At 48.2% G+C, this 12,163-nt stretch overlaps 1 long non-coding RNA gene across 2 annotated transcripts in view; it reads left to right on the top strand.

The window, feature by feature from the left end:
• Positions 1 to 3,885: 3,885 nt before the first annotated feature.
• The window catches only part of LOC116096410, a 20,588-nt gene continuing 12,310 nt past the window's right edge, over positions 3,886 to 12,163 (top strand). For both annotated transcript variants that reach the window (XR_004120991.1, XR_004120990.1), the window contains exons 1-2: positions 3,886 to 3,977; positions 4,345 to 4,480. This is a non-coding gene — a long non-coding RNA (uncharacterized LOC116096410). The remainder of the gene's footprint in view (positions 3,978 to 4,344; positions 4,481 to 12,163) is intronic.

The raw sequence follows: 12,163 nt of genomic DNA on the forward strand, positions 1-12,163 counted from the left end.
CAGTCTACACAATGATGTTTTTAAGTTCTACACACAGCACAGATAACAAACGCCAGAAGCTTGAAGATTGCACCAAACTGCAGAAATCCACAAAGTAAGGGCTGTTTACTCAACAGTGGGAAAAGATAACCCACTGAAGTAGGAGAGAGATATCTGCTAACTAAACATCTGACCTGGGGTTTAAATACCCCAGATCCCCGGGGAGCTGAAACTGAAGAATAAATAAATGCACACTCAAATAATCCCTTAAAAATGGGCCAAGGACCCAGCAGACACTTCTCAAGTTAAGATATACCAAATGGTCAATTAGCACATGAAGAGATGTTCAGTGTCACTAACCCCCAGGAAAATGCAAATCAAACCACAGTGAGAAGCTGCACACCTGTTAACGTGGTTGTTTCCCAAGAGACAACAGATAGTGAGTGCTGGTAGAGAGGTGTGGAGAGAGCACTCCACCCATTGCAGGTGGGGCAGGGATAGGAGGGATATAAAATGGCATATGCTTCATGGGAAACCCTGAGAAGGTTCTACTGCCATGGGTTCCAGCAACCTCAACTCTGGTGTGAAAGCAGAATCTTAGAGAGATGGCTGCACCTCCATTTTAATGTCAGCATCATTCACAGTAGCCAAGACACAGCTGTATCTTAAACTGGCACATGGATGGACCAAGAAAACACGGTGGAATGTGGAATGTTACTTAGCATTTTAATAAAAGGAATTCTACCATTTGGTTCAATGTTGTCGTGAAGTAGTGGAATGAGCCAAATACTCACAGCCTCACTTACACTCGGTTTCTAAGAACAGCGACAACCGTGTACAAGTGGATGGTAGAGGTGTGGATCATAAAACGATGTTTAAACATGTGCTTGCTCACCATGTTCACCTCAACAAATCTGGAAAAACAGCAGGCTTGCTAGCCTCTCCTCTGGTCTGTAATGAGCTTGGTAATTTGTTGAAGGGCTTTGAGGGAATTGAAGTACCATGCACTGAACACAGTTGGCTCTGCCATGGTAGAGCCCTTCCTCAGGGGATCTCAGAGCCTTAGTCGATGGCTCTGGATCTGAGAATTAGTTCTGATTCTAATTGTCCATTGTGACAGCTGGTTGTTGGTCCTCTTTTTCTATCCTCTTGATAATTTTTTTTTTTTTTTTGTTTAGACATCAACATCGAGCTGGCTAGCCAAAGGGCTCCTCTCTAGAAATACCATGCTGTATCAGCAATCACCAGAGAGCCCTGGGAGACAAGGCCCAGGTTACCACTCTGGTTTTGTTGCCCATAGCCTCTGACATTTAAGTGCCCTCTCTGGCCTCTGACAGTTCAGAATCCCACCTTCCCATTGCTACTGAGAAGCCTAGTTTCAGAGCTTCATGGCTTGCAGAGGGGGCATTTCCTTGGAGTGTGTCCTGTTCATAGTGCATGGAGCCGGATGGAGGCTTTGAGCTTCTTAACAACTTCAGTCCTGTCTGGCCATGAGTTTGAGGCCATTCTGGGCTGCATCGAAGACCTTGTCTCAAAATAACAAAAACTAGAAAAGATGCTCTTTCACACAGGATCTCCTGGTTCCTCCTGCTGTGTGCCAGCGCCTGCAACCCTGATACTGAAGTCTGTGAGCATCAGTGTAAGACAGTGTGCTTCATCAAGCTATGCTGGGATGAGACCACATGTCACAGGAGGCAGAGGGAGGTGTGTGCTGGAGAGATGAAGAAGGATAACTGTCATTGGGAAGGCATTTGTATTAGGTGAGGTCGTGGCCTCCTCCTGGTAATGGAAAGCTACTCTTGGTAAAACATAGGAAAGCGCTTTACCCTATAGACCGGAGGGATTGTGGGATTGTAAGATTCTCAAACCGAAATCCTGTATCTCATAGTCCTACTTCTTTGGGGAGTCTTGAATTGTTGGCGCTGTGGATCCAGCCTTTTACGTAATTTAATTATGTTTTCAATCAAATCTTGATCTCCAACTTTTTAGCCCAGTCTGTCTTCTAGCTGCAAGCAGGAGATAAATGTCCCATGAAGACCTTCCAGGTCCCCAGTGAATATACTAACCTAAGCCTCCCAGGGCCTTTACAGTTTTTATAGTCACCAATGCTATCATGTCTTTCACGTGTGAGTGCTTTTATTGAACCTTTGATTCCTTTTCTACTTGTGTGCCTTCCTGGCCCATGATAGGCTGGGGACTTGTTAGTGTGACTCTGTGAACCAATGTCACTGAGCACCAAAACCAGGGTCCTTTTTGTCATCTGGCTTGTGAGCAATGTGACCCTCGAATCCTGAGATGTACATTCTAGTTCGTTTCTCGCACTAATGGCTCAATTCAGGATTCCTCAAAAAGTAGAATCTGAGACTTTGGGTGTCAGGATTTTATCAGGAGGCGATCCTGTCAGCAGCATGTTGGAGGAAATGGGGAAGTGAGAGAAGTGGAGCAAGCTAATACATGGTGTGATTGTCCCAACGGGGGTGGGGTGAGGTGGGGTGGGGTGGGGTGGGGGGGTGGGGCCCAGGCAGAGCAACCCTCAGGATCACCCCCTGCTTGTATTTGGCCTGCACTGCATGTGCCTGAAGAATACTAGAGAAGGTTGTCATGGGCACCAGAAGCTGTGGGCGGGGTGGGAGACTACTGTGGCCTCTGGGTACGTCAAGGGGCTCCCTGCAGATGTTGATCTGATCATAAGAAGCCCTCACTGGGTATCCTTGGGTGCCCCACACTAACTGAGCCATATACTGCTTAAACCCTGTGATTCTCAGCACCAGTGAACTCCTGCTCCTCCAGGCCTCACGAAGCGCCAGAGAGTGCAGAGATCTCCCTCACAAGCACGCTTTATCAGGATGTGCATTCTGTAGAGAAAACGGAGTCTTCAAAGAGATTCAAAAGTCTCAAGTTGTCACAGGAGCTCCTGAGTCCTGGCCTGTGCACACCTCCCTTCTGGGTCCTCTCCTCTGCCCAGACACACTTACTCTTTGCTTCTCAAGCAGACCGGTCTTCACTCCTTCCTCCCTCTGCAGTGTCCTTTGATTTTGCGACTGCAAGCACCTCTCTTCCCTTGCTCAGAAGGCAGCTCCAGGGACCCTGCCCACTCTAAGCACTGCCTCCCACCCTCTGCTTGCCTTGGGACCACTGCTCTTGTGCCGGTCTGTTTGCAGTTCACACGTTTGTGCCCAGGCCAGGAGACTTGAGCGGGTGCCCAGGGGATATTTGCTGTGTGAATAAGCGAGGGCTCATCCACTGTGATTTTTCTCTCTTTATTAGATTGGGCTACTTCCCGACTTTTAAATATTCCCCCCAAATTTTAGGGTCATGCTATAGGCTTCCAGAGGCAGCCAACTAGGTTTACTTAAAAGTTGTTTCTCCCACACTTTGAAGCTTTAGGGCAATAAAAAGCACGGGGCGGGGGAGGGGAGAAGGCAGAAGGGGGATGGGGGGGCAGGGCAACCCAGTATTTACCCCAGGCCTGGGCTAGCAAGGTGGTTTTGTTTGTTTGTTTGTTTGTTTTTGTTTTTGTTTCTCATGCTAGGCAAGCATTCTACCAACGAGTTATACCTCCAGTCCACCAGCTGAATAAATGACTGCCTAGTTAACCTTCTTTCCTGTGGGTTCGCTCATTACTCCTATATTCTGTGGCCTGGGGAGATGAAGAACACAAGCCAGGTCTTGGGCTTGAGATTTGGTTTCGTCCAGAAGCCTGTCCTGAGATTAAGGTCCCTGCAGATGGTTTACCTGATGGCTCCAGGAGGCATCTACTGGGCCACAGGAGACAGTAGGGCAGGGCAGGGCACCAATGGGGCATGAGTGGCTGGAGCAGCACCCCCTGTTGGAGAGCTCTGGGAACTGCAGTTACCACGAGAGGGCAGGCGTTCTGATGGCTTGTTCATAAACCAGTTCTTGTCAGGCTGGTGCTGAGAACTGACACGGGGTGGCAGAAATGGACTCTGGTAGTCAGACGAAATCCATAGAGCATTGAGGATGATGACATTTGAAAAGTGGGTAGACACATTAGAAACGGTGAAGACACGTGTGTGTGTGTGTGTGTGTGTGTGTGTGTGTGTGTGTGTGTATGGTGTGTGGACAGTGTCACATAATGAGAGCCCAATGTGTCATTACTGTGAAGTCAGGTATCGGGTGAAGATTCCTGCAGGAATTGGGCAGATAAACTAAGAGAGCTGTAATTAAGTTGACAGGTTGTAGAGACACTTCTGCTCAGCCTCTTTTGCCTGCTCATGGCAAGTGACTACCAGCTTTCAGGAGGATGTGTTTGCCTGAGACTGCATTTGTTTCAGGCCTTAAGGAAGGGCTGACCTAAGCAGAGAGCCGAGACCCTTGTAACGGTTTTTGAAAACTGTGTCCTAGCTTTTGGCCACGTGGGCATCGGAGATGCAGGATGACGTGGAGCAGATCCGAGCTCTAAAAAAAGAGAAGCCATAATCCAACCGGTCACACCAAACCTGCTTTTGAATGTACTGAGTGTTCACCTGGAATCACAAAGGTAGCTTCTCTAGAAGCGGTCTCTTCACAGATACAAGCGGTGTCCTTGAGAGTAGAGTGAGCCGTCCCAACCAGTGGTCAGAAATCAGGGACAGAGACAGAACAAAGGAGCTAGGGGAAGCAAGGAAGAGTTCTTCCCTGTAGCCTTGGCCGGGAGCATGGCTTTGGACAGCTTGATTTTAGACTTCCAGCCTCCAGAAGGGCCCGAAGATAAACTTGTGTTGTTTAAAGCTGTTTTGTGGTGAAGCCTTAGGGAGCCAGTGCAGATGGTAATATGTTTTAAAAAGCCTCGTGCTAACCCCACCGCTCTGGAAAAGCACTGTGGCTACAGATGATGGTGGGCTCAGCGGCCTCTGCTCACCGTGGCGGCGGCTAGGGTGGGCGGCTGGGGTGCCGGGCTGTTTGGGCAGCGAGAGCTAGAGAGAGCTCCTCCTGTGTCTGGGGCAAGCAGGGTGACTTCTGAGCAGGCCGATGCATGAATGTGGTGTCGAGTGCCCTCTGCTGACTGAGAACGGCCTTGGAGGGCCGGATGAGAACGCCATTGAGTCATGCTGACCTTTCAGGCTAGGTTGACTGAGTGTTAGCGTTATGGTGTCCAAGCCCGGGAGCAGCAGAGTCTGCTCAGTTTGAATTTTGAGCTAGAATTTTCTGTGGGACAAGGGGTCGGGGGAAAAACGAGGGAGAGGCAGTAGATGCGTGGGGTCTACACTGAGCACCGAGAGTTCTGGGGGTATCTGCAGGGGAGAGTAATCTATGGAGAAGAAGAGACAGGTATCAAAAGAGTCTGGAAGGCTCTGGAAGGGGGGAAGGTCGGTGTGCTTTAGGCTGCTAAGCGGTAGCTTTAGCACGGAGAGAGGTTTCTTTCGCTGTGTGTTTAGGAATTCACAGTGCTCCTTGAAAGAAAGGGAACTCTGTTGGTTGGGAGAGTGGGGTAGGGGTAGTAGTAGGGGCACAGGGGAGAGGCGTGTGGGGAGGCGGTGGAGGTAAAGACTGTGGGCACCAACTGTGGGGGTGCTGCTGGGGAGGGGACGAACCTAGCTGATAAATGAGGGGGTGCATGTGCAGTCACTTGGGGCAGGAGGAAACATCTCCCCCTTTCAAATAGACAAGGGGCACAGAAGCAAGGTCAGTGGTGGTGGACGGCAACTGACGAAGGGGATGATGGCTAGAGGGGAGGCCATGTTGAGAGGACATAGTTCACTCTGTGGATTAAGTCTGGGGCCATCTGGTAGGGATGTGGGCAAGGAGAGGAGGCTGTTTAGCCTCACAAAGGCTCCTTGAAGTAAGCTCTGAAGCTCCCTCCCCTTCTACAGTTAGAGTCTCAAGCATGCATGTATTCTTCTTGAGGTGTGTGCTTGTCATGAGGGCCCTGACCTCAAGTTACTATTTTGACTGTATTTAACTGTATTAGGTGTTATGTATCCCTGTGGGCCCACGACACAGCAAAGCAAGAAACAGATCTGACTGAAAATCTGCTCCGCACAGGATCCTGAGACACAACCCAGTGATCTTGTCCTTTGTCTTTTTTCAGACATTAAACAAGTCCCTGCTTAGAATATCTTGTGGGTTCATTCTATCCTGTTGATGAAGGAAGGATCCTACAAGAGAGATGGTGTGGGTGAGGCATAAGCACCTGACTCAGGATCACCTGTAGTCGGCTGAATCAAGTGCAGTCTCTTTTTAAGTGCAGTCTCCTTTACCAACACACAGCCTCTCCTGGTGCCATCTAAGTAGTAGGCTTAGCCTCAGACCTTCTGTCTGCTTCACGGGAAGTGATGATTTTGGGAATCATATGTTGGAATGAGCAGGCACTTTCTATCCCCTGATACAAGGGATAATAGAAGAAAGAATAAAGTGGTCTGGTCTTGAGCTCTGGCCCTGGTGTTTCCTAGCCCTTGGTTTGAGTGCTAAGTTGTTCAGTCATTCTGGGCCTCAGTTGTTTCTTCTGTAATATGAGAGAAAATGCCCTAGCTACCCCCCGCCTCCCCCATCATAGCACCTTATAAACCTGGAACCCATGGGCCCTTCTTCCTGTTGTGAACATTCAGAACCAAGGGCATCCGCGGCATCATCACCAAGATGGCAGTTGGTATGCCCTGTTAGGACACTGGATAGGTCATCTCATTTCCTTGCCGCAACCCTGAGGGAGGAGAGGAAGCCAGGCCCAGAGAAGTCAAATGATTCTATACACCAGCTCCTCCTCAGTTTGCATAACTCTACGTGATAAACCTAGTGCACGATTTTACAGGTTGTGATTGTTCACATATGAGGGGGTTGCTGCGGTTAGTAGAGTTCTCCCCTCATCACGGTTTCTCCCGCACGGTCTTTTCCGCAAGGAGGGTGCTTTTCCTGGTCTTGTGTTACATTCTTTTTGCTCCTACCCTGGTCCACCCCATCGCCCAGGCTTTCTCCGCTTGTCCTCTGCTGCCCTCCTGTGGCCCATGTTGGAAACGCCGTTCCTCTTGGGCTCCTTCCCGCGTTGGCACCTCTGGGGCTGCAGCTGGAGGCGAAGGTGGTTTGGAAGGTGGGTTCTCACCGAAATAGATTTGACGCTCTGCCTTTGACCTGGCTTGTGGTGTTTTTCATTTTTTTAAAATCTCTCCTTTGGAGCGCGGCCGCGGTCCTGTTCTGAGCGTCAGCCCCTAAAGAGGAACCCAGGTACATTGGTGCCCTTTTGCTTTGATCACTGGAAAAAGCACTCAGCTCCCCTAGTTTTCTGGTTTTATTGCACAGGCCCTTTTCCTTCAGCAAGGAGCTTCCCTCTCAAGGGGTTGCTGTTGTAATCGAGGGTTAAAGACGTTTTTAAAAAAACAAGATTTAAAGAGGCGTTCTTTCGTGCTCAGGGCTGATGTTGCCACGAGGCCCAGGACAGACAGCCTTGAGATTTGAACCAACAACATCTCCCGGAGCATTTCCCACGTCACCCAGCTTCTTTTTAAGGCCAGATTATCTTCTTGCCAGAAGCCTGGTTATTTATACACTCTGTTGTGTACGTTCACCGTATTTAGCTCTTGCACTTAAGTATGAATGTTCTTAATTGCACGAAGGTCTCTTGTCACTGTGAAGAGAAGAGGCAGCAGAGCCAGCCAGGCCTTTCCAGTGAACCATGGAGGCTGAACACCTGAGACCATTAAAACAGCAGCAGATCTTATTGAATATTCAAACCTTACAGGTCCTTACAGGACAAAATGAACAGGAAGCAGCGGGATTAACTTTTCCCAGACTTACTGAGGCATGATTGACAAATATTTAAGGCTTACAAATTAGTGCTTTGATGATATATACATTGTGAAATGATTGCAGTAGTCAAGCTAATGGACATATCGGCCCCTTCCCTAGAACGCCGATGTTCTGCCGCTGCTGAATTCCCCCCCCCATTCCCCTCCGTCCCCCCCATTCCTTCTCTCTTTTTTAACCTGGCAGTAATCTTGAGGCACGTTTTAAGCCCAGAATACATCTGATACTGCAGGGCATTATGTGATTCCACTGGTCTCTCGCAGCTGCTGCTTTTGATGGGCACAGCGATCTGCTCAAGGGACTGGATAAACACTCACTTCCTGGATGTTCGGTTCACCACCCCTTCAGCCCCATGGGCTCCCAGAACCTGATGGTTAGGACGGAGCTCCAGGTAGGAGTCTGGAAAGTGATAGTGGGCGTGCCAGGGGACACCCAATGAGGTTGCTTCTCAGGAGGTGGGCTGAGGAGTGGAGCTCAGTCATAGAGCGTAGAGTTAGAGTAGGTGTTCGAGCACAGGACCTAGTCTCACCTACTCTACTAGATTCTACCAAAATCTTGTAAACTTTTTATAATGAAGCCTAATAACTTACTTTACATTTCTTAAAAAAAAAACCCTTTATTTTTATTTCCTGTGTATGTGCCTACGTGGATTTATGTGAACCACGGTGTGTGAGCCTCGTGCCCACTGAAACTCTAAGAGGAAATTGAATTCCCTTGAACTGTAGTTGCATATGGTTGTGAGCCATGTGGGTGCTGGGAACAGAACCCAGGCTCCTTGTAAGAGCCATTTCTCCAGCTATTTAGTGCATATCTACTGAAGTAGTAGTTTTTGTTGTTGTTGCTGTTGTTATTGTTTGTTTGTTTTTGAGTCTCTCTGGACCAGGCTGGCCTCGAACTCATAGAGATTCGCCAGCCTCTGCCTCTGGACTCCTGGGATTAAAGGTTGTACCACTCCGACTGGGTTTTTTTTTTCTGTGTTGTTCTTTTTATCAACATCGATTCAGAGCTTTTGTCTACAGATCACATTTACAAGTTGTTCTACTGATGTCTGTGAGGGCAGCAAACATCTCCAGACGGAGTGTGTGTGTATGTGTGTGTGTGTGTATATGTGCCTGTGTGATATGTGTATACGTGTCCACATCTTTGTGAGTGAGAGTTCAGACCAGAGATGAACAATGGATGTTTTCCTTGATCACTCTTTCTTTCTTTCTTTTTTGTTTGTTTGTTTGTTTTCGAGACAGGGTTTCTCTGAGTAGCCCTGGCTGTCCTGGAACTCACTGTGTAGACCAGGCTGGCCTCGAACTCAGAAATCCACCTGCCTCTGCCTCCTAAGTGCTGGGATTAAAGGCGTGCGCCACCACCGCCCGGCGTTGATCACTCTTTCTTATTTATGAGGTAGGGTCACTTATAGCCAGAGCCTACAGTTGATGCAGCCAGTCAAGCTAGTTAGTTTGCTCTCAGGGATTCCTGCTTCTAGATCTAACAAGCCTTAAGCCCACTGGCTTTTGCATGGATATGGAGTACTATAACTCTGGTTCTCATGCTTGCAGGCATGCTTTGTCCACTGAGCATTGCCTGTCTCCAGTGCACAGCTGGCCCCACCCCCAGTGCATAGCTGGCCCCGCCCCCAGTGCATAGCTGGCCCCGCCCCCAGTGCGCGGCTAGTCCTGTCTCTAGTGCGCAGCTGTATCTCTAACCTCCTAGAACCTGAAGCAGTTGTTCTTGTGAAATGAACGTTTTTCAAGAGCATGATGGGCATTTTACAGGATGTCCTTCAGTTTGGGCTGTTCCGAGGGTGCCTCGCTATGGTGTTCAGTCCATACATCACCCACAGGCACTTGGGCCTGATACAGGGTTTCTCAGCACCCTCCTGGACACGTAGTGTCTGATTACCTCATGCCGCCGAGCTGAACCCGTCTAAGAAAGTGACTGCCCAGCTTCTTCTGTGTAATGTTACTGTTTTTCCTTTTGTAATTGACAGCTATCTATCATGGTTTTAATATCGTTTGTGGCTTTCGCTTCTATTGTCTTAGGATGTTATCATTTTTAATTAATTCTTTATTAGTTGTCTTTCTGCTGTAAGGAAACACTTTCCTTCCTCATATGCATTTATTTATAAGTTGTATCACTGTGGACTCAGAGCTCTGTCAATGAGTTATAGTCTATTATTCGTGGTTTGTATTTGTTTGCTCAATTTGTTCTTGGCCTGTCTACTTGGAGCCCCTGGAGCTGGCTCTTAGTCCTCTCCTTGTGACTCTAGAAGTTAGCATCACAGACATTGTGTCATCTGCCATGGTCTCCGCTCCACTCTAGGCCCTTCCATCTCTTCAAGGAGCCTTGGTACTTTTAGCCATGAGCGTTTCACATGAAGGCATCCGAAGACAATCAGACAGACAGACAAGGAATACTTCCAGAAGCTAGAGATAGACCAAGTCAATGCAACCAATAACCAACCAACTCACTTGCCAATCAGACGAAAGGTTCTGGCAGAAAGAAACAAGAAGAAGGGAGACAAAAATTTAACAAAGAAACCCAACACATGACTGATATTCTCAGACAAGAGAAGCAGTAGAGTCAGATGATTAAAAAAAAAAAAAGAGGGTGATAAAAAGCTCTTGGTTGTTAAGTATTAGGGAGTGTATAAACTTCCTGTTACTATAACAAAATACCTGAGATAACCAAGTTATAAAGAGAAAAGGTTTGTGTTGGCTCACAGATTGGAGGTTTCAGCCCATAACTGGCTATTGCTTGCTCTGGGACTGTTGTAAGGATGTTTATCCCATGGCTGGAGAACAAATGGTAAAAAGGAAGAATTGGGGTCCTACAATAATCTCTGAGGTCATGCTCATTCCTACACACTTAGTGCTCTTCACTTCTGTCTGCCACTTAACGCCTCCTACTTTCTACAGGTGCCAACCTGGGAACCAAGTCTGGAACACCATTTGTCAGGCCTCACTCAGACGATCCATGTTAAATCTAAAGCTCTCCCAGCCTCATCTCTATCTCTTTTGGAATTTTACCTGTTTGTCAGTCATATCACTGGTGGTTTTGGCTGCATGGGATAATAGTTTTCAGTTACTTGAAAAAAATTTTTTTTTTTTACTCTCACAATTAGTGAGCTGTGTAATGTGCAGAGCTGACAAGCCACACTCTGTGTGATCAACAGTGTTTCCGTTTTCCTAAGTTCTAGCCAGATCTGCAGACGGTTGGTGTAAAGGATCTCTTCGTAGTCTACTTTTCTTTTGTAGTTTTAAAGAATTAAAAGATGTAAAAGTCAGGGCTGGTGAGATGCCCGTGACAGCTTGAGGTCCTGAGGAGCAGCTCTCAGGGGTGGAGATGGGGAGGTTGTTGTGTCCGGACAAGGATGGAAGGACTCTTGGCCACATGGGGATGCTTGGGGTCCCTAGGAGAATGGTACCTGGATGGGAGGTAGCACCTGGATGCAGGTAATACAGAGTGAGTGCTGCTAAGGAAGTGTGTCTGTGAAGGTGGATACCCCTGTGAAGAGCAGGCAGGCACTAGCTCAGGATCAGGGTCCAGGGAAGCCAGCTCTCTTTGCTCAGTGGGAGAGACTTGAGACTTGTGAATTGAGGGGGAGGTATTAATGGTGTTCGGGAGAAAAGCACTGATTTGAGCTCCGTGAGATGCAAGTACTGGGCACAGGTTAGGCACGAACAGAGGCAGGACTCTGGTGGTTTGTGTTGAGGGGCGAGGCTCACTAACGTGGAAGGGGCATATTCAGGGTGGTGTCTTGAAAGGACAGAGGGAGGGAGTAGTGACATCTTAAGCCAGCGACTGGGTGCAGTGTGGAGATGTCCTGCAGAGAGCCTGGATTCTTCAGCTGGTGTTGTCTCCCTCAGATCCTCTGGAGGAACAGAGGGTGGGGGATGGGAGTGAGGGTGGGGTACAGACATTGAGGAGTCAGAGGTGCCTGGGATTCACACAGTCCACGAAGGGTCCCAGGTACCTGGAGAACTGGTGCTACTGGTCTCTAGGGAGCAGGCTCGGGAATGGTGACTTTGTGCTCAGTCTGTGATGTCTGCCACGGCTGTTTTGCAAAGCTCAACCCCACAATTAACTTTGGAGCTCAAATTTTGATCTGTGAGATACTGATTGTCTTTTATTGTGATCCCCGACTCTACTACCTCAAATCCATCTTGTGTTTGCAAAGTCCCATGGCTGCTCACAGGTCCTAGTTCTCTAGGTGAGGCCTAGTCCTGTCATCTCTGTAACTACCACTAGAGGGCAGCAGAGACCGGCTAAGAAAAGTCTCTCCCCATTTTGTGTGTGTGTGTGTGTGTGTGTGTGCGTGTACAAAAGATATCAGGGGCTGAAACTGAGTTCTAGGGATGGTGTTGGGGGCTTGGGGGAGGATGCCTCTCCTCTGCTTACATGGCCATTTACTATAATATTTATTATTATTATTATTATTTCTTCCTCTTCCTCT

The sequence above is a fragment of the Mastomys coucha genome, unplaced genomic scaffold (genome assembly GCF_008632895.1).
Source record: "Mastomys coucha isolate ucsf_1 unplaced genomic scaffold, UCSF_Mcou_1 pScaffold18, whole genome shotgun sequence".
Taxonomy (NCBI): Eukaryota; Metazoa; Chordata; class Mammalia; order Rodentia; family Muridae; genus Mastomys; species Mastomys coucha.